Source organism: Belonocnema kinseyi, chromosome 7 (assembly GCF_010883055.1).
Source record: "Belonocnema kinseyi isolate 2016_QV_RU_SX_M_011 chromosome 7, B_treatae_v1, whole genome shotgun sequence".
Taxonomy (NCBI): Eukaryota; Metazoa; Arthropoda; class Insecta; order Hymenoptera; family Cynipidae; genus Belonocnema; species Belonocnema kinseyi.
The window spans coordinates 19,663,449-19,687,374 of record NC_046663.1 but is presented as its reverse complement, the minus strand read 5'-3'; positions in this window follow the sequence as shown (position 1 = coordinate 19,687,374).

The window sequence follows — 23,926 nt, the reverse complement described above, 5'->3', positions numbered from 1 at the left end:
CGAATTATTATAGATTTTCAGTGAATTGCACTGGATTACTCGAATTACACTAGATTACTAGTTCGGATAACGGTGTAATGGGTTCTTTAAAACTTTAAAACACGATTACTCGATCGGAAATTAAGCCAAACATTTTATATTAAAACGGTTAGAAACCTTATCAAATTCTGAATCGAATGACCCCTGGTAGAGATTTTTCTAACTTTTTATAGAGTTAATATCACGTGAGAAGTTTTTCTAAAAAGTTCAAGGTCATTCTTGCTGTGCACGCTCACTAAAAGTCGACGCCGACGCACTTGAATACTTTTTGCCATATCTTGAGAACACGTTAAGATTTTTTAAGTTTTCTGGGCTTAAATTAAAGATGAGACATTAGAGATTAGTTCTAGTAAATCGATGATTTTTTTCATCACTTTTGTATGTTACAGCACGACTTTAAGACGATGTATAAAATACGAGACATTCTTGAACTTCAAAAAAATTCTGACCTGCAGAGGTTGCTGCAATTACGTAAATTAGCGGGTTTTTTCAGATAGCGGGTTTATTCCAGAGTTTTTTCTATATCGGGTTAATTATTAGAAATCTCTTAAGAGAATACTTCTTATTTAAACTAATTGGTGTTGAGATTCATGAAAGTTGATCGTAATTTTCTTATAGTATAGTATAGTAATAAGTCAAATACCTAGTGCAAGGAAATTACATTTCACCCGAAGTTATCTAACTTGTGAGAAACTTAACAACGAAATTTCGGAACTCGACTGTGCAAGGACGGAAAACTAAGGAAGATAGGAACACCTGTTATCTACCAGAAATCGGAGTGGCTCTGAAAGCCTTTTCAAGTTTCCGACCGACTTGCGTATAATAATTATACGTACCTCTTTCTCTATGTCCTATTTACTGATAAATTCAATTTCCCTTTAATTTTCATTTCAATTACCGTTATATTAATTTAGAGGAAAATTTCTTCCAGCTTAAAAGTTTATTTAATTACAGATTTTACACTGGTTCCTCTATTTCCCCTTTTATCCTTTTTTCCTCTTTTTCCTTAATTTTCAAAAACTTCCGCCCTTCCCCCTCACTTTTTAAATATACAGAAGCGTTAAAAATTATCTACAAAGCGAAATTTTTTTTTTTAAATCGTTTTAAAAGCTTATGAAATTCCGAAGCTGAAATTTACACCACAGAAGCTGTAGATCCTTATTTTTAATTTAAGCCTATATAACTTAAACAAATTTTAATGTTTCCCGAGATATAACTAAAAATTCAAACAGCTTTTTTATGAAGTTATATTTTTTTGTTGAAAATTTAACTATTTTTGGTCAAAAAATCAAATATTTTGGTATAAAATTCAACTATTTGTTTGAAAATTCATATCTTATAGTTAAACTTTAACTATCTGGTTGAAAATTTGTCTTTTATTTTATCTAATTAAACTGTTTTTTATTGCAAATTAAAATTTAACTCATTTGTAAAAAATTCCTCCTTTTTATGAAAATTCTACTACTTAATTTTTCATTCAAAAATTGCTCTTTTTGGGTTTTAAATTTAAACAGTTCGGTAAAAATGCGACTATAAAGTTGAAAATTCTACTGTTCTGTTAACATTCTTTTTTGTAATTCATCTGTTTTGCAAAAAATGGTCTCTTGAGCCTGAAAATTGATCTATTTTTCTAAATTAAAGTATTTTGGTAGAAAATTGAACTGTTTGATTGAAAATTAAAATTTTTGTGTGAAAATTTGTCTTTGTGACTTGCAATTTCAAAATTAAAGTAAAAAATCGGCTATTTGGTTAAAAATTCAATTTTTTGGTTAAAAACACCTTCTTAAATGCGAATTTATATTTTATGATTCAAATTCAACTGTTCTGACTTCTTGACTTGTAATTTTAACAGTTTGTTATAAAATTCAAGTCTTAGCTTAAAAATAACTTTTTTGTTAAGAATTTATATTTTTCAAGTTTAACTGCCTTGTAGAATATTAGTATTTTTGTTGTAAATTGTATAAGTATGGTAAAATTGCAACCAATTTCTTGTAAATTTTACTGTCTGGTTAAAAATAAACTTTTTGTTGTTGAAAATTCAACTATTTTGTAGAAAATTCGTCTTTTGGCCTGAAAATCTAACTATTTTATTCAAAATTATACTGTTTTTTTTTTAGAGAACTCATTTTCTTGGCCTGAAAATTGAACAATTTTGTTAAAAAATATTTTATTTAAAATCGAACTATTGAGTTGAAAATTCAACTAATTGATCGAAAATTTATCCTATTTGTGGAAAAGTCGTCTTTTTACTTGTCACTTCAACAGTTAAAAAAAATTAAAACCTTTTTTGAAAATTCAACTGTTTGGTTAAAAATAACTTTTTTTTAAATAAGAATTCTTATTTTTTATTAAAAGTTTAACTGTTTTGTTAAAAATTGGTCTTTTTTTCTCTAATTTTTAACAGTTTGGTGAAAATTTGACTATTTCCTTGAAAATTCAAACGCTTGGTTAAACATTAACTTTTTAAAAAAAATTAAACTGTTTTGTAGCAAATTCATCTTTTAGGCTTGAAAATTAAATATTTTTATAGCAACCGCAATAAGGGCTAATAAGTTTATAACTATTAAAAAACTTTTCAAATAAAGTTTGCAATAATTTGTTCTAAACTTTAAAAAAATGATGCATAATGTAATTTATTTTACGATAATTTATTGCGTTGAAAAGTTCCTATCACTTGGTTATTTTTTGCTCGAGTGTAAAAACGTCCTGTTCTCATCTTCTTGCAACTATAAACTATCCAAGACATTAAATTACCCCTGCTTGTAAAAACTCTATGAATATTTAATAAAGTCTGGAGACTAACTTACTATCACTTTTAGCCGTTCACTCACCGCCAGAGTGTGTGCCGTCCTGAATCTTTTCGTTATTTCCCGTCACTTCCTCCTGGATCAAATTTTTCACAAAAGGAATTTTCAAGACGCAGATAAATTTTACACCGGACGTAAAAAAAGGAATTTCCAACAAAATAAATGAATTTAGTACCAAGTAGGTGTTTTTACAACTCATAAAAAATCAATTTTCAAGCAAAAATGGAACAGTTAATTCTTCAGATAAACAAGTTAATTTTTAACCAGAAAATAATGAATTTTCAATAAAAATGTTACTTTTTCAAAGAAACAAGTTAATCTTAAAAAAAATTATTTTTAACAAAGTTGTTTAATTTTTGGCAATAAATTCTTCAATAAAGAAAACTTTTTTATACATAATGTTTAATTTTGAAACTAAAAAGAAGAGCTTTCAACAAAGCAGTTGAATTTTAAACCAATTCCTTAAATTTTTAACCAAGAAGATAAATTTTTAATTATGAACATTAATTTTCTACTAAAAAGAATCATTTTCAAGAAAATACATAATTTTTCACCAAATAGTAACATTTTCAACTAAAAATATTAATTTCATACAAAAACGCGCATTGTCAACAAATTGTATAATTTTTTAATACATTTTGTGAACGATTTTTATGATATTAGATTAAATTTTATTCGATTAATTCGTAATTAATTTTTTTAAATGAAGTAGTCATTTATTTTTTCTCGAAAATGAATTAGTTATTAATTTTTGATTAAAAACTATTTTTCTACAAAACAGTTTAATTTAGAACAAAATGGTTTTTATATTATACCAATTTGTTAAATTTTCAAGCTAAAAATATGAATTTTTTAATAAAGAGTTGCATTTTAACCCAGAAATTGATTTTCTGCCAAAAAGTTTGAATTTTCAACAAAATAAATAATTTTTTAGTCAAGAAGTTAAAATGAAAATCAAGAAAATAAATTTTTTACCAAAAAAGCGAATTTTCAACTAAATAATCTGAAAAATGGGTATGTTCTTAGTCCGAATTTGACTAGATTAATCTTCAGCTTATACTTTTTTTAAATGAAGTAGTTACATTCTTATTGACAAGAATTAATTGTCAATGAAAAAACTATTTTCCGATAAAAAAGTTGTATTTTATAACAAATTGTTTAATTTCCAAGCCAAAAACACGAATTTTCAACAAAATGGTTAAATTTTCATTAAAAAAATTAATTTAAGGTCAAAAAAATTTCGACTTCAATTTTTTTTTAATGATATAGTTAAATTTTTACTGAGGAGAATTAATTTTCAGTAGAGAAACTACTTTTCCACTAAACAATGGGATTTTGTACTTCGACAGAAAGAGATGCATTTTTAAACCAAAAAGATTATTGGTCGACAAAATAGTTAAGTTTTTAATAAAAATAAATTTGTTAGTCAAACAAGAAAATAAATTTCAATCCAAGTGTTGTATTTTTAGGACGAAAAGATTAATTTTCAATTGTATAGGTTGGGACAGCGCAGATTTCTTCATTTCGATGCACTTTTCACGCCTGTTATTACTGTCACATATTAGAATTAATAATTATACGAATAAGTGACAGTAATCACAGGTGGTACCAGTGTCACGAAAATTAGGAAAATTCGCTGTCCCAACATATCTATTGTCTGAAACTATAAATTGTCCCAATATATGCAGTATCCCAATATATGCAGTGTCCCAATATATACAGTGTCCCAATATATGCAGTGTCCCAATATATGCAGTGTCCCAATATATACATTGTCTTAATATATACATTGTCCCAATGTATACACTGTCCCAATTTATACAGTGTCCTAACCTATACAGTCTTAAAAAATCAGTATCCCAATCTATGCAGTGTTATAATATATACAGTGTCATAATGTATATGGTGTCCCAATCTATACAGTGTCCCAGTATATACCGATTCCCAATATATACGCTGTTCCAATCTTTACAGTGTCCCAATATATAAGATGTCCCAATTTATACGGTGTCCCCACCTATACAGTGTCCGAAACTGTACATTGTCTCAATATATTCACTGTTCCAATCTATACGGTGTTCCAACTTATACAGTGTCCCAGTGTCCGAAACTGTACATTGTCTCAATATATTCAGTGTTCCAATCTATACGGTGTTCCAACTTATACAGTGTCCCAACTTATTCATTGTCCGAACCCATACAGTGCCCAATAAATTGTGCCGCAATGTATACAATGTACCATTATATACAATGACCCAACCTATGCAATGTCCCAATATATGCAGCATCCCAATCTATACAGTGTCCCAATATAAACAGTGTAACAACCAATACATGCAAGTGTCAACCAATGCATGCAATATATGCAGTGTCCTAATGTGTATAAAGTCGTAATATATACAGTGTCCCACCATATACAGTGTCCCAACCTAGACAGTTTCTAAATATATTCAGTGTTCCAATTCATACGGTGCCTCAATCTATACAGTGTCTAGATCTATAGTGTCGCAATGTATGCAATGTCCCAATATATATAGTGTTCCAACGTATACAGTGCCCCCAACCTATAAAGTGTCCGAATGATGCAGTATCCTAATCTATACAGTGTCCCAAACTATACATTGTCCCAATATGTCCAGTATTCCAATCTACGGGGTCCCACCCTCTACAGTGTCCCAACTTATACAGAATTCCAACGTATACAGTGTCCCGACGTATAAAGTGTCCGAATAATGCAGTATCCCAATCTATACAGTATCCCAATTAATACAGTGTCCCAATATATGCTGTATCCTAATCTATACAGTGTCCCAACTTATACAGAGTTCCAAAATATACAGTGTCCCAACGTATACAGTGCCCTAACCTATAAAGTGTCCGAATAATGCAGTATCCCAATCTATACAGTATCGCAAACAATACAGTGTCCCAATATATGCAGTGTCCCAATTTATACAGTGTTCATACCTATACAGTGTCCCAATATATGCAGTGTCCCAATTTATACAGTGTTCATACCTATACAGTGTCCCATTCTATACGGTGCCTCAATCAATACAGTGTTTCAACCTATACAGTGTTTCAACCTATACAGTGTCTCAATCTATACAGTGTCTAAATGTATACAATGTTCCAATATATACAGTGGCCCAACCTATACAGTGTCCGAATAATGGAGTATCAGAATCTATACAGTATCCCAATCATCAAAGTGTCCCAATCTATACGTTGCCTCAATCAATACAGTGTACCAATCTATACGGTGCCTCAATGAATACAAAGTTTCAATCTATATAGTGTCTCAATCTATACAGTGTCCAAATTTATACAATGTCCCAATATATACAGTGTCCCAACCTATACAGTGTCCCAACCTATACAGTGTTCGAATAATGGAGTATCCTAATATATACAGTATCCCAATCATCACAGTGCCCCAATATGTGCAGCGTCCCAATCTGTACAGTGTCTTAACCTATACAGTGTCCCAATCTATACGTTACCTCAATCAATACAGTGTTTCAACCTATACAGTGTCTCAATCTATACAGTGTCTAAATAATTAAGTATCCCAATATATACATTATCCAAATCTAAACAGTGTCCAAATCTATAGTGTCGCAATGTATACAATGTCCTAATCTATACAGTGTCCCAACCTATACAGTGTCCCAATCTATACGGTGCCTCAATCAATATAGTGTCTCAACCTATACAGTGTATCAATCTATACAATGTCCAAATCTACACAATGTTTCAATATATGCAGTGTCCCAACCAATACAGTGTCCGAATAATGGAGTATCAGAATCTATACAGTATCCCAATCATCATCATACAGTGTCCAAATCTATAGTGTCGCAATGTATACAATGTCCTAATCTATACAGTGTCCCAACCTATACAGTGTCCTCATCGGTGCCTCAATCAATACAGTGTACAAATCTATACGGTGCCTCAATAAATATAGTGTTTCAACCTATATAGTGTCTCAATCTATACAATGTCCCAATATATGCAGGGTCCCAACCTATACAGTGTTCGAATAATACAGTATCCCAATCATCACAGTGTCCCAATCTATGCAGTGTCTTAACCTATACAGTGTCCCAATCTATACGTTGCCTCAATCAATACAGTGTTTCTACCTATACAGTGTCTCAATCTATACAGTGTCCAAATCTATAGTGTCGCAATTTATACAATGTTCTAATCTATACAGTGTCCCAATCTATACGGTGCCTCAATCAATACAGTATCTCAACCTATACAGTGTATCAATCTATACAATGTCCAAATCTATACAATGTTCCAATATATACAGTGGCCCAACCAATACAGTGTCCAAATAATGGAGTATCAGAATTTATACAGTATCCCAATCATCACAGTTTCCACATCTATACGGTTCCTCAATCAATACAGTGTACCAATCTATACGGTGCCTCAATAAATACAGTGTTTCAACCTATGCAGTGTCTCAATCTATACCGTGTCCAAATCTATACAATGTCCCAATATATACAGTGTCCCAACCAATACAGTATTCGAATAATACAGTATCCCAATCTATACAGTATCGAAATAAATACAGTGTCCCAATATATGCAGTGTCCCAATCTATACAGTGTCTTAACCTATACAGTGTCCCAATCTATACGGTGCCTCAATCAATACAGTGTTTCAACCTATACAGTGCCTCAATCTATACAGTGCCCCAATCTATAGTGTCGCAATGTATACAATGTCCTAATCTATACAGTGTCCCAACCTATACAGTGTTTCAATCTATACGTTGCCTCAATTAATACAGTGTCTCAACTTAAACAGTGTATCAATCTATACAATGTCCAAATCTATACAATGTCCCAATATATACAGTGTCCCAACCTATACAGTGCCCCAACCTATAAAGTGTCCGAATAATTCAGTATCCCAATCTATGCAGTGTCCCAATCTATACAGTGTCCCAACCTGTACGAAATTCCTTTAGACTTTTTAATAGGAAACATTGAACCTTCATCCAACACAAATTACATGGTTATTAATTTCAAATTTCCTTTTTTGTTTCAGGTAATTTTCGTTTCCGATTAGATGATCGCAATGAATGACAGTGGAGCGTTCGTGAGTAGAAAAAAAAGAACAAAAAGATTGTAGATTCAAATAAATTTCACTCCAGATTTCACTAAAGTCAGCATCTGTCTAGAGGAAGTCTCATTTATCGATTAAGAAGAATTATATTCAGCAAGGATCATTTTAGTAAAACTCGTCGGCAACTTTCTCACCTAATAGAAATCGGGTAGTATAAAAGATTTGTTCCAGGTACTTCCCTGGATTTATGCAAATCTAGGAGGAAAAGAAATGGAAGAAATGAAGAAAAGAACATTGATCACAGCAGATGACATTTTGCAATTGAAATTTTTATTATAAATTATATACTGTTATGTAACTTAGTCAAACTCTTCTGATAAATTAAATAATTTTTTTCGCATTTCTTGGATACATTGTTTCTGGATGAAAGATTTACAGTTGACAGTTGTTCATTGCGTCACTCAAACTATCTTGAAAAGTTTTAATTGAATATTAATTCGACATTTTTATCTTAATAACAAAAATATATATAAATCATAAAAATCAGGGTGGCTCTTGAGCAGAAAAAAGTTAGGGATTTTGAAAAACTTATTGCGAAAGTTAGGGAATTTCTATAAGAGGCACTTTAATAAAATGGCATTGAAAAATAATATTTTATAGTAGAAGGCATCTGTTCTGGACGAAATAAATAAATTCTTTTTTAAAAATCTTTCACAATTAAAGTTTTGTCCTATGAATACTATTAGTCAGGGAAAGTGAAAAATTGTTTCGAGAAAAATGAGGAAAAAGTGACTGAATTAAAAAAATAACGTTTTGCTTCTGCCCTAAATAATCAACGGATAAGAGTTTATCAAGTTTTCCAGCTTTATAACCACTCCTAGAAGCATAAATCTGCAACTGCTGGAAGCTGTAAAAGCTTAAAATGAATAAAAGTCTTCATTAAAATGGCGTGTATAGTTATGTAGACGACTTAAGAGAAAACACCTGAAAACCGGCCTTTAGGGAATAAAACATGATACACTGGTTGCAAAGGAAAGCCGCTTAAGCGAGCTTTCACGGAGTTTTTAGTCCTGTCTCTCCTTGTGGCATTTGAGAAACGCATGCTAACTCGCTGTCGTCGTGTCAGAGAGGAAACACAAAACACCGAGGGTGAATTCCATGTTCCACGTGTTCTTAAGTAGGAAGTAGTTTATTGGGAGACGCAAAGCTACTCTGCATCCCCACCCTTTTTCCTCTTCTCTGCATTTAGTTTAACATAATGCACCGCAAACCTCAAGGTACTTAGTTCAGGAGTTTCAGGATTACCTGAAAAATACAGAAACTACTTGTTTCTCTTTCTAGGTGGAGAAAACTAGATCAAAAATGGGTTTCTGTGTCCTGTTAAGACTCTCATTAAGTTTTTGTATTCTTCCTCCTCCCTCTCTCCGCATGCCATGTCACAACATCCCCTCCCATTCCTACTTCCTCTCCTCTGACTTTTCTACGTCCATCCTCTACTCCACCCTCTCGTCTATCCTCTACTTCATCCTCTCTTCTCCCTTTCTATCCTATCCTTTACTATCCTATTTCATCACTGCCTCCTGCAATTCTCTCCGTACTCCCATTACATTTTTTCTATTCTCTTGTTCCACCCTCTTATCTCCTCTTCTCCTATCTCATCATCCGCTCATTTAGTTCCTCTCCCTGTACTCCCATTCCCATTCCAACTTCCTTTCCCGTTACTTCACCTTTTCATCTAATCTCCTCTTCTTTCCTATCCTTTACTATGCTATCTCATCAATTCCCTCCTCTTTCTCCTCTTCTATCCCATATTGTACTGTCGATCCCCCCTGATTGTAATCTCCTAATCTGACAAGTCCCTCGTCCCCTACCCTACTTCGACATACTTCACACTATTCCCCTCTCTATCTCATTCTCCTCTTTCCTTATTCTCCTTTTTCCCTTAGTCTCTTCTTTCCCCATTCCACTCTTTTTCATATTCCCCACTTTCTGCTATTCCATTATTCCACTCTTCCCCCTATTCCTCTCTTCTAATCTTCCTCTCTTTTCTCTATTCGTCTCTTACAAAGAATCCTATATTTTTTCATGATTTCAAGAATCTTCTTCTCTTTTCCCCTTCACACGTTTTTCTGCAGAAAAGTATTTTAGTAACATTTTTTGGTTGTAAGTGATTCATTTTTCATTTTAAAGTCTGCTTTTATATTTTTCATTATCTTTTGTTTGAAAATTCAATTATTTTGTTTCACAAACTTTTTTTTTTGTTAATTTTTTTTTTCTAGACTTAAAATTTTTTATTATATGCATCGATAATTAGTTTTTTTTTAAATTTAAAATACTTATATTCAAATCTATTTTTAGTTAAGTATCAAATACTGCACTTTTTGTTTAGAATTAAACTTAATTGCTTAAAAACTCATGAATCCCGTTGTAAGATGAAATAATTTGTAAAAAATTTATTTTTATGGTTTGAAGATTCATCTTGTTGTTTAAAAATTTAACTTTTTGTAGAAAATTCTCCCTCTTGGCTTAAAAATTTCACATTTTTTTATCTTCTTTGACTGAAAAATCTTTATTCGTTAAAAATTTTTCTTTTTAGTCTGAAAATTTATCTATTTGTTGGACAATAAAATATTATTCTGAAAATTAACTTTTTTTTTTAAAGATAATTTTTTTAATTGAAAATCTGAAAATTCGATGTTTGGTTGAAAATTTTATTATTTCGTTTAAAAATTAATGCATTTCGATAAAGATTTTTCTTTTAGAGAAAAATAATCTTTCTTGAAAATTTAAATATTAATATTAAAAATGCAACTGTTTAGTTGACAATTAACTTTTATGTTGAAAATTTGTATAGTAGGTTTAAAAATTCAACTGTTTTGTAAGACTTTGGTAAAATCTTCATTTTGATTTAAATTAAACTGTTTGGTTTAAAATCAACTTTTTCTAAAAATCTCAATTGTTTTGTAAAAAAAATCGCCTGTCTTGGTTAAGGATTTTATTATTTGGATTTATTTAATTGGTTGAAAATTCTACTTATGTTGAATATTTGTCTTTTTGGTTAGAAAATTATCTTTTTAGATTAGAAAATTATTTGCTTGATTAAAAATTGATCGTTTTCTTAAAAATGTGTCTTTTTGGCTTGAAGAAAAATGTTTTACTAAGAGAATTCAACATTTTACCGATTTCTTATATTCAACTTGAACATGCTCAGATTATTAAATTTTAAAACTCTAGGTTAATCGAGTTCACACTATGAGATAATCAAGATAATATATTTTCGATAATCAGGTTAAAAGTCCAGGATCTAGGATAGTGAACCTTACACTCAAGGATGGTCAAACCTACATTTCAGAGTTGTCAAACTTACATTTTAGGATGGTTAAACCTATGGTTAAACTTTAGGATTGTCAAACTATCACTCTAGGATAGTAAAAAGTGCACTTTTCGATGGTGAAATCTACACGCTATGGTGGTCAAATCTACCTTCTCATATTGTCAAACCTGCAATCTAGGATTGTCAAACCTACACAATATGATATTAAACCTTATAGTGTACGATAATAAAACTTTCACTCTAGGGTGATCATTTCTACATTCTAGGATTGTGAAACTTAAACTCTATGATAGTAAAGTTGATAACCTAAGATGGTCAAACCTGCCCTCTAGGATGGTCAAACTTTCACTCTAGGATAGTAAAAATTGCACTCTTCGATGGTGAAATCTACACTCTATGGTGGTCAAATCTACCTTCTCGGATTGTCAAATCTGCAATCTAGGATAGTCAAACATACACTCTAGGATAGTCAAACCATCACTCTAGGATAGTCAAGCCTTCACTCTCGGATTGTCGAACCTAAACCTATACTAAGATTATGAAAAGTATAGTCAGTTTCACACTCAAGATATTTGAACTGATAATCCGTTTTTCTTCGTTTTTCTCGAGACAAAATCCGATTGTGGTTTAATATACAGACCGAGTGAGGTCTGCTTTAATATCAGCTCGTCCACTGATGGAAACGCTCACAGATTGGATACGTCCTTTCAGAAAGGAAACTTATCGACATTTCTGCCATCTACTCGAAGCTTTTCATTATGCGCGAAATGCGAATAGCAGAAAGGTAATGTGATTCCTTGCTTTTAATCTATGATCCAATGAACCTTTGCTTCTTCTGCAAAATGAAGACGTCATATCAACTCGGATTCACCAAGCCGCATCCTTACTTCCCAGTAAAAATCTCTAAAAGCATTTGCACAATATGCCTTTTGACACATTTACAATAATTCTAAATTGCAAATTTGATGTTGCATCTGCTCTTTCATCCAAATGATGTACATGAGTGATTTTTGATTCCATTTGACAGTCGACAATAGATTCCGCTCATTACTGTTCGCATAATTCCCTTTGTTAAGCACTTTCAATAATTCCGTTCTTAACTACCCGGGCAGACAGGCAGGTCGTGGCTCATTCTCCTCGCAGATCCATATTTTGCTTTGTCGACAAAATTGTTTACGACGTTAATTTGGCTAGAGTTTCTGAAAAATGGCATGGTTGCCGCCACCAGCTCGAGCACGCATCGCGCACCCCACAAATTACGAAGGAACTAGCCAGTACTCCCTTCTTGAATTATGGCATCGGATGGTCATCTGGCGAAGATTGTAGTCGCGTGGCGACTAATTTTGCACTGCAAATCCGGTCATTACGAGAGTTCCAGCTTCGGGCGATGCGTCTCTTTCAGAGAGGAACCTTTTAGCACCTGGTGTAATAAAAAACCGGTACAGGTCCCGTTAATTAATTTCTTTTCCGCCGACAGCTTCAATTGAAGCTCTGATCCAGGGCCTGCAATGTTGCCTTGTCCGAAATAAAAAAAAAGGGCAGCGGAAAATTGTTTTCGTTTATTTTCTAGGAGCAGATTCATTGCAAATCGGACAGGTTGTGTATTAGGGTGGCTTCAAAAAGTAAAAAACGATAAATGAAAAACGACTTAGTAAAAGCGATTAGTATGTCAATAAAATGATGGTGAAGACCCTGACATTTTTTTAATGTCTTCCATTGATGGGAAACTACCCCTGAACTTAAAAAAAGATTAAAAAAATATCTGTAATAAAAAATGGTAAGATATTGTCTTGTAAAAAGAATAAAAAGTTATATTCTGTTTATTTTTTATTTCCAGGAGCAACTGATATCAAATTTTATTAAAAAGAATGATTTTTTAATTCTAAGATACCTTATATATTTATTTTAAAATACAAATTCGTGAAATTGAAAGATTTGAAAACTTAAAAAGCTTATCTGTGTGTGAAATTCTCACTATTTTGTTGAGAATTCATTATTTTTTATTAATTTTTTTTATTCTCAATTTAATTATTTTATTGAAATTTTTTTTCGTTGGTTGCAAATTAATTTTTTAACTGAAAATTTAAAAACTTTGTTGCAAATTTGTTTGTTGCATTAACAAAGAATTTTCCTAACTCAAAATTTTAATATTTTGTTGAAACTTGGTTTTTGAACATTAATTTTTTAAATTGAAAATTGAACTAATCCAGTTTAATATTTCATAATTTTAGTGGACAATTTAACTACATGTATAAATCTTAAACTCTTTTTTTAAGAATTATTTTTTGTTGATCTAACTATTTTGATGAGTATTTGTTTCTTCGGTTGAAAATTAATTTTTTCAACTTAAAATTGAAATGTTTCGTTGAAAATTCTTTCTTTTCTGTTTGAAAATTTGTTTTTTGATTTAAAATAAATTTTTTAAATTAAAAATCTCGCTATTGTGTTGAAGATTCGTTTCTTTGGCTCAAAATCGTTTTTTTTTAAGATGAAAATTTCAATTATGCTGTTAAAAATTATTTTTTTGTTAAACTGTTTCTTTTTTAAAAATTGAAAATCTTTGTTTCCACCTGGAAATTTAAATACTTTATTGCAAATTCGTTTTTTTTGTTTCTTGAAAATTGGTTTTTTTATTCTCATTTTATAAATTGTAAATCTAACTATTTCGTTAAAAATCTGTTTCTTGGGTTGAAAATTAGTTTCTTAGCCTAAAAGTCAATTTTTCAATTGAAAATTTCAATATTTTGCTCAAAATGTTAGTATTTTGTGAAAATGTGTTTCTATATTTTTTGTCTTGTTGAAAATGAATTTTTTCAACTTAAATTTGAATCAATCCAGTTGAATATCTCATAATTTTAGTAGAGATTTTAATTATTCGTTTAAAATGTATACTCTTTTGTAAAAAGTTATTATTTTTTTAGTTCATCATTATAATTTAAAAAATTATCTCTGTAATTGAAAGGGCAACTTTTTTTTGATAATTTACTTCTTGCGTTGAAAATTAATTTTTTAAACTAAAAACTAAAATACCTCGTTGAAAATTCTTTTTTTTTTATTGCTTACAAGTTCATTTTTTTTATTGAAAATTAATTTCTTTAGTTGAAAATTTTACTATTTTGTTGAAAATTGGTTTCTTTTGGCTGCAAATTTATATTTTTTTGAAAATGTAAATTACTTTTTTAAAAGGTTTTTGTTGTTGTTAAAAATTTGTTCTTTTCAAGCGGAAATTTGAAATAATCTAGTTAAATATTTCATCGTTTTAGTTAAAAATGAATCCTTGGTTGAAAAAATATTTTTTTTAACCGAAAATTTATAAATTTAGTGTTCGATTGACAATGTATTGTCTTTAGTTCAAATTAACCAATTTGTTAAAGATTCTTTTTTTTGCCTAAAATTAATTTTCTTTATAGAAAATTAACTTTTTTTGAAAAATTCATCTTTTTGGTCGTTGAAGGTTATTATTAATTCGGTAAAAAAATTTTTTCTAAGTTTCTTCTTCTGATTTAACAATTTTAAACATTTTAAGCCCGAACCTGATCCTACTGAGCGACACAGACATACAAATCTACAAATCCATTTATCGCAACTTATTCAGCAATTTTTGGAGAAGCACTGCCTTTCTCCGATTCAGCAGCCTCCATACTATCCAAACCTGGCTCCTTTTAATACCTGGCTCTGTTCCAAATTAAAGTATCCTCCAAAAAGAAAACAATTTTTTTTAAAAGTTCAATTTAAAAGTGGAAAAAAATCTCGATATTTATTTCACTATTCCACTAATTCTTAGTTTTGCAACTCCATTATTATATTTTTCTAAATTCCCTGAGTGGTGGTTTAATGCGTTCGGAATAGAATGTATCCACTAAGCTCTAGACTAAACTTCTCCAATTTGATACATCAAACTATTTCATAAATATGCAGTGTGCACATCTCATCCATAAATATATTACTGGGTTAAGTCTATCTCTCGGTACAGATGATATCCAAACACAAGTCAGTGTACTCGCATATGCAATTTGCAGAAAATCAATGTTACGACCGGAACTTTCTCGTATTCCTCAAAACCCATAATATGAAAATACGGAACTAATATAATAGTTTCGAATGCAGCTTTTAGTAGATACTGTTTCTCCAGCAGTAGATAGACAAGGGCTTTTCTGAACACAAATCCCTACCTTACCGACCTCGAGACCATTCCAGATCTCGAGTGGTACGAGTCCGTGCTAAGTTTACAGAATCTTCTAGAAAGGAGCTTATGATTTCAAAGAATTATATTTTCCAATTGTGAGAAACCAATGCTGCGTAAACAACTTCCAGGTTATTTATTATATAAATTAAGCATTTCGCGTAAACACGTTGAAGGTTACAAATGCATTTGTTCTTGAATTTTCACCGATGATTTCACAGAATTATATTTCCAAATTGTAAAAAATCGATTTCGCGTAAACAATTCGAAGGTTTTTCATTATCTCAATTAAACATTTCGCGTAAACTCTTTTAAGGTTATATTTGCATTTGTTCTTGCATTTTCGCTGACGATGTCATCAAATTATATTTCTAAGTTGTGAGAAACCTATTTCGCGTAAACAACTTCAAGGTTATTCTTTATCTCAATTAAGCATTTCGCGTAAACTTTTTCATGGATATATTTGCGTTTCTTCTTGAATTTTCTATTGTGTTACATTAAAATGAGAGCTTCGAAATGTTTAAGAGAAATTCATAATGGATTCTTGGTTGAAAATTTATCCTTTGCGTTTAAAATGCAACGGTTTAATTGAAAATTAATCTGTTTTGGTTAAGAGATCAACTATTTTGTTGACATTTTGTTGAAATTGAATAAACTACTTTGTAAATCATTATTATGTTTTTTCTGGTAGAAAATTATTGTTTTTTTTGGGAAATTCAACAATTTCATAAGAAGTTCTAACTCACAAGTGCAAATGTAACTATGAAGATTAAAATTCATTTTTTTTTAAAGAGTGACCTCTTTAGTTGGAAATTTTAACATATTTATTTTTCAAATTCATTTCATTTTTGATTGAAATTAATTATTTTATCTGAAAATCTTACTATTTCATTTTTGCTAAAAAATGTATCATTTATAAGTTCAAGGGGTTAAAAATTTGCTTTGTTTTTGTTTGAAATTTAATTTTTCAAACTGAAAATTTAAGGAATTCATTTTTAGTCGGAAATTTATATTTTTTAGAGTAAAATTCAACTTTTTGGTTGAAAATTCGTTATTTGGTAGAAAATGTATCTGTTTGGATTAAACTTTCTGCTATTAGGCAAAAAATTAAATTAATTTGTTAAAAATTGAACTATTTTGTTTAAGTCATCTTTTTCGGTCGAAAATTGAACTATGTTGGGGAAAATTCGTCCTTTTGCATTACAAATTCACCATTTTTTGTAGAAAAGTAATTTTCTTAGACAAGCAAAAACCTTTTTGTTAAAAATTTATTTTTTCACTCTAAAAATCTGTTTAATGACTATTTGGTTAAAAATTCTATTATTTTGTTGAAAATTAATTAATTTGGTCAAATTCATCTTTTTTGGTTGAAAATTCAATTATTTGAAAAAAAATTAATTTATGTTGCTAATAATTCAACTAATTTATTAAATTTATATTTTTTGGTAAAAGATTAAACTTTTTTCTTCAAAATGTTGTGGCTTTAGATTGAAAATTCATCTTTTATCGTAGAAAACTTATCTTTCTTGATTCCAACTTAAACTGTATTAAAAAAATTACTCTTTTTGGCTTAAAAAATCAACTATTTGGTGAAAAGTTGAACCATTTTTTGAAAAATCATCACTTGTGCTTAAAATTTAAACTGTTTGGATTTTAATGCAACTTTTCGTCTAAAAAAATCATTTTATTGATAAATTAGTTTTCGCAAGTTCTCTAAACAATTTAAAAATGGTTTTGTTAAATCAATTATACATTCATCGTAAACATTTTTAAAATCAAAATATAATCTTGAAAGTGTTTACGCGAAATGCTTAATTGAGATAATAAATAACCTTGAAGCTCTTTACGAAAAATTGGTTTCTCACAATTGAGAAAAAGAGCTCTGTGACGTAATCGGGTACCTTCGAGAAGATTCTAGAAACTTAGCACGGACACGAACAACTTGAGCTTAAGAAAGGTCTCGAGGACGGTAAGGTAGGGATTTGTATCCGGAAACGCTCCTACCTATCTACTCAGTTAATTTAGTTTCAATTTGTGTTTCTTCCGTAAAATACATCTAAGAGTGATTTTTAAGGAAAATACAATTTCCTTGAGTGAAATAGTCCTACTCTTTTGTGCGAGCGATACCCACCTTAATACCCGAATACAACGATACCACAGTAAATGTAATTGCACTCGAAGATAGTATTCAAGAGTACACAGTAACCACTAAGTAAAGCGTACCTGTGTGCGCAATATTATCACAAGTGGTACACGCAATCTCATTAAATCCTCTTGGAGATAAGAGGAATGTCGAAAACCAACAAGAAAACCTCAAATACGATTTAAGATATTTTGCCCTGATTTTCTGCAATTAGAAGAAATATTTATGATACCAGATTTGGATTTGAAATTCTTTGTACTATTTTCCTCTTTTCCCCTCCTTTAAACATATTTCCGTTTTTCACCCCTTTTAAAATAAACTTCCTTTTTTGTTACCTTTTCTCGTTTTTTCGCTAAAATAGGAACTGAATTAATGTTTTGTTGTTAAAAAGTCTGGGATTAAATTTTTTCTTGATAATTCAATTAAAAAAAAATCTTCTTTTGTATCAATATTGCACATATACATTAATTTTATTTCTAGCAATTTATTGCTTTATTTTCGTCAAGAATCGCCCTGTTTTAAGAGAATTTTCGGCTCTGAACCCGAAAATTTCTCTGGACCAGTTTCGATAAACTGATTAGAGTTTCTGTACGTCCCAATTGCTGTTTTTGGGTTAGTGTAGTTGCGTTTTACATAGAATTCCGAAAGTGCACAGTTGCACACAATTTCGTCCATTGAGACTCAACAACTTCACTTGAGGAAATGGCATGTCGTTGGGATAAGGCCACGGAAACATTAGGGCTGGTATTTATACGAAGTACCCGCTCTTCCCAGACCTCAGGAGTGTTAAGTGGAGTCACTGCCCCCAGTGGACTCTCCGTTGCGATGACTGTTCACCAGCACGAACATTCACTCGCATCCCTCATGGATTCAACATTAAACTCCTAGAAACAGTCCATCCACAGTAAAAACAATAAGGAATTCAATTTAGTTTTAGCTTATATTTTTATAAACTCATTTTGATCTTTAGTTGGTCCACATTTTCTAGGAAAATTTCAGTTTTCTGATAAAATATTATTTAATTTAAAAAAAGCCAAGAATGGTTTAATTTGGTTTCAGTATATTTTGAAGCTGTTTGTTAAATATTGTCCCCATGACTATCTTTATTGCAAACTTAATGTGCGGGAAGACGATATTTTCTTGTAAGATGATAATGATCATGAAAGCTGCATCTATTAAAATGCAAACTCTACCCAAAGAGCAAGCTTTTTACTAAATTACTTTGCTTCATTTTGAAAATTTAGGGAAGTTATTCACACACTTGATCCTCTTGATGTTCACAATTTACGAAAGTAGCAATTAATGTGTACATTCAGTGGTTTGGAGCACTACACAAAGGTAACAGTTCAGTTTACTCTCTCCACTTCCTATTTCACCGATCATGCATTCAAACCGAACCGAATATACAGTACGCATAGAGTGATAAACCCTGCCGATGCTAGCTCTCGCCATTGTTGCTTCAGCTCATTAGTGCCTGGTTTTGAGCTTGGGAATGTTCCAGTTCTAGATTTTAGATATGATCATATTGAATGCGACAAAGCTTAGAGTCAGAGTAAAGTCGAGGCAAATCAACCGAGACAAACGGCATAAGCGACAACTCTGCTATGGAGTCGATATACTCATTACTCATGCCTTTGATTTGAATTTATATACAAGCTGAGCACCAACTAATTAGATTTCAAACTAATAACTACAAGGTCTGTCCGGGAAGTATCTGACCTTGTGTTTTATCCTTGTATCTGGCTGTGCTATTGGCAAAGCAGGTATTAACTAACAATTTTGTAAGAAATTTTTGGTAAATTTGTTTGTGACCCGTGCCCAAAAAAGTACGGGAATTTTAAAAGTGGTCTTCTCGAAGAACTCTACACCTGCTTTCTCACTTTACGATCAACATTTTCTCTCAAATTTCTTTTAAATTCTTTTCTATAGAAAATAATATATTTTAAAAGTAACACACTTTTCTTGTCAATTTGACGTGTCTTCGTGCTCGTTACGGGTAATTGCTATTTATTTAAAAGTCACGTCTCCCGACTTGACTCTGCCGTGCAGCGCAAACTGCTTCGAAAAATCCAATTTCCTCGTCATTCTAGAAGCCGGTCGGTGACAACAGGTTCTCGTTTCATTTCCAATCTCTATGTGTATTTCATGAGCAAAAGAGTATAGAGCGTCATTGTTTCGGTACAAAGAGCAAAGGTACTTTGAAAGCAGCAAAAGGCAAAGGGGATTAGTACTCGCTTAGCATAGTCGCTAAAGACACAGAAAATAAAGAAAAAAGCCAGAGACTTTCCTGATTATCAGCATTCTTTATTGCTAGAAAGGTTCCCTTTGTAGTATTCATTTGAACATAGCCTAGATGTGAATAATGAAGATTTAATTTTTCTGATTGCATTTGTACGGAATTTTTTATTTAGCGCATTATTATTATTACTGGGACAGTACACTACTCGTCCTCACATCTACTTTATGAGGAGGTCTTCTGGCCCATCTGGCTCACTAGGAGTTGACTTAGCATTTTGTAGTAGATAAATTGATTTTTTTTTGGTATTAAATAATTAAAAAATTTGAATAACCATTTTTATTTCTTACTTTTTAAACTAGAAACTTGTGATCTATATTTTTATTATATTCGAAAGAGTATTGCTTGATAAAGTAGAATCAAAAGAAAATATTTCTTTGTTTGATCGTTCAGAGCTTGACATATATGATAATTGAAAAAAATTTATATTGGATCTACTACGATTCTCTGCTTCAGAAAAAATTTATTTTCTTGAATGGAAGCTTTTACACAATGCTGGTAACTATCGATATCCTGCTGTCGGTATCCAATAGGTCTTTGAAGAATTTCCGATAAGAGATTCACGCCGCAACTTTCGATAAAAATGAGCGTAGCAGCTGACTCACTCATCGAGCAGGCTTCTGTCTCCTTTGTGTCCTACGAGATGGTTTTTCGCTCCAAATTTCGACGGCGATTCAAGCCTTTAATATGCTAATTTCATTTCGTCTTGACGCTCTTCTTTCTCCATTCTACTTTCAATTTGTATTGAGACGAATTTCATTTCTGTTTTCGGAAAGACCTACAAGAATTGATGTTTCCTACCGACTAATTGGCGCTCCACTACCCTCCTTTTTCCCTGTACTCTCCTACTTCCCCCTACTCTCGTCCTTTCCCCTTCTTTTCTCCTTTTTCCTACTCTCATCCTTTCTTCTACTCACCATCTCATAATTCCGCTTCTACCCCCCTACCTATCCCTCCTCTCGTTCTCTCCCTATTTCCCCTACCTTCCTCTCCCTTCCTCTACTAATCTCTCATCTACTTCCTCTCTCGTGAGTTTTCCTACCACCCATGTTAATTCCTTCTCCTACTCCACCTTCATTTCCCCTCACTTTTCTTCATATACTTTCTCTCGCCGCAGTTTTCTTAACCTACTTCTCCCCTACTCATTCTCGCTTCCCTACTAACCATCACCTTACTTCCTCTTCTCCGTCCGCCCTTTCCCAAGATACGTCTCTATCAACCATTCCATTCCCTTCTCCTTCTCCACCTCTATCACCTCACACTTCCCTTCCTTCACTTTCCCTCTCCACATCTCTTTGCCGTACGTTCTCACAACTCAATTTACTTCCCCTGCTTCCCCTCTATTACTCACCTTCACTTCCCTACTACATATCATCTCATTCTCCCTTACCATTCTGTCCCCCATATTACTTCCCCTGTAATCCCTCCCTTTCCTAATTCTTTAAAAGGATTTCGAAAATTCTCGAAAGAATTTTAGGTTTAGTTAAAAATGTACATAAAAGGATTGTTATGGATTTAAGGGAAATTCCAAAGAATTTCTATATAGAACTTTAGGGAGTAAATCATATAGATGGTATGGGGTCCCAGAGGAGTTTAAATATTTAAACATTTTTTATATTAATTTTGAAAGATACTAAAGATTTCAAAATGTTTGATGAGATTTCAAATTATTTATAAGGATTTCCCAAAATTTATATAGATTTTAAAGGTTTACACAAAAATGGAGCTAGTTTAAGGAATTTTATTGGATTTCAACAGAATTCAAGGGTTTGTAATATATTTCGGTGAAATCCAAGGGCTTTTAAAGCTATCAAGGAATTTACAGAAATATGACAGACTTCAAGGGATTTCAAACGGCTTTATCAGATTTTGTCAGATTTAGAGAAATTTCATAGTCTTCCAACGATTTTATCATTTTTCGTGGGATTACTAGATATTTCACTAGATTTAAGGGAATTTAAGAATTCCAAGTGATTTAAAAGGATCTTCAAAGTTTTTTAGCTACAGAACTTTAGGGAATGAATATAATGAAATTTAAAAGGATTTCTAAGAATTTCAAGGGTTTCAAGGGATTTCGACAGCTCTAGGTGATAATAGGATTTTAAAATAAATTATAAGATTCCAATAAATTCCTACGCATGATAAAAGGTTTCAAATTTTTAAAGGAATTTAAAACGATTCACGTGTTTTTTTATGAAAATTCGTTTTTTATGGTCCAAAATAAATTTTTTAAAGTGAAAATGTAACTATTATATTTTTGGTTTAAAATTTATCTTTCTTAGTTGATAATTAAATAATTTGATTACAAATTTATATATTTTGTTATAAATTCGTCCAGGATGAAGGGATTCATAGGGTCTTAAAATAAAGTATAAGGCCTTAAGGGATTTCTAAGATTTGAAGGGATTGAAAAAGATAAGCGAGTTTTTGTGGCAAATTCGAGTCTTGATCGTAAAATTTGTTTTTAACTGAAATATTATCTATTCAATTTTTGGTTCAAAATTTATGTATTTTGTTTTAAAATCGTCCAGAATTAAGGGATTCGTAGGATTTTAAAATAAATTATAAGAAATCAAGGGATTTTTTAAGCAATAATTTTTGTCGAAAATTAAGTTTTTGATGGCCAAAAAATAATTTTTTAAATGATATAACTATTCTATTTTTGGTTTTAAATTGATGGTTTTTAATTGAACTATTTGGTTGAAAATTAAACTACTAATTTTCTAAGAATTCCAGACATTGGTTGAAGATTGAACTATTTTCTTGAAAATTCTTTTTTTTAGTAAAAAATTACTGTTTTAGATAAAAAATGAAACTGCCTGGTTTCAGATGGAACTACTTTATTTAACTTTTCTTATATTTGTTGAAGATATAACAATTTTATGGAAAATCTTTTTTTAGTGAAAATAAATTTTTTTAACTAAAAATGTATCTATTCCAATATTTATATATTCCATTATATTACATTATAATGTATACCAGATTAAAAAAATATTCAATATTTTAAGAAAGGAGAGAAAGAATCATCACTAAAATTTCATCATAAAAAACTAGAGTGAACCCGGGCTTGTTAAAGTGAATGTTAATACTGTCAGAACAACTGAAAAGCACATGCCAGAATATTTCCCTCGGAGTAGGATATTTTCAGTTTTTATTTGCGCGTTTAATGGAGAGTGAAGAAGATAAAGCTAGAAATGACGCAAGGATGATATGAAAAACACAGCGATTTATTACCTGAAAAGGTCCACATTTCCCAGCAAAATTTCAGTTTTTTGATCAAATATTATTTAATTTAAAAAAACCAAGAATTGTTTAATTTGGTTTCAGTACATTGTGACGCTGTTTGTTAAATATTGTCCCCATGAATGTCTTTATTGCAAACTTAATGTGCGGAAGGACGATATTTTTCGTTAAGATGATAATGATCATGATAGATGCATCTATTAAATTGCAAACTTTACCCAAAGAGCAAGCTTTTTACTAAATTATTTTGCTTCATTTTCGAAATTTAGTGATCTTATTAACATAGTTCATCCTCTTGATGTTTACAGTTTATCAAAGTAGCCATTAATGCATGCATTTAGTGGTTTAGAGTGCTGCACACAGGTAACAGTTTGTAGAAAATATTATTTGATTAAAAAAAAGAAGAAAAAACAAGAGAAAGAATTTTGAATTTTGAAAAAGAAAGTTAGAAATTCAGAGAAAAAATTTAACATCATTCAGATTTCGGTATTTGAATTTTTAATTTAATTTTGTTTTGTTTTTGATTCGTCTTTTGGTTTTCAAGTTAACAATGGTTGACAAGAGAAAGCGGTGAAAAGACAATAGAGAACTGTGAAAAGGACAAGAGGCGCCTGCAAAGGAGCAGCTTGGATGAACATTTTTATTGGGTTATGTTAAGTTTTTTGAAAAAGGGGCAGAAGAGGCATTTAAAAAAGGTTCTAAGAGAGAAAATAGAATCGAAAAAATTCCCAGTACACAATTCTAGTTTGATTATGCCCTTCTCGTTTGACTCCCTCATCGCAGAAATCTT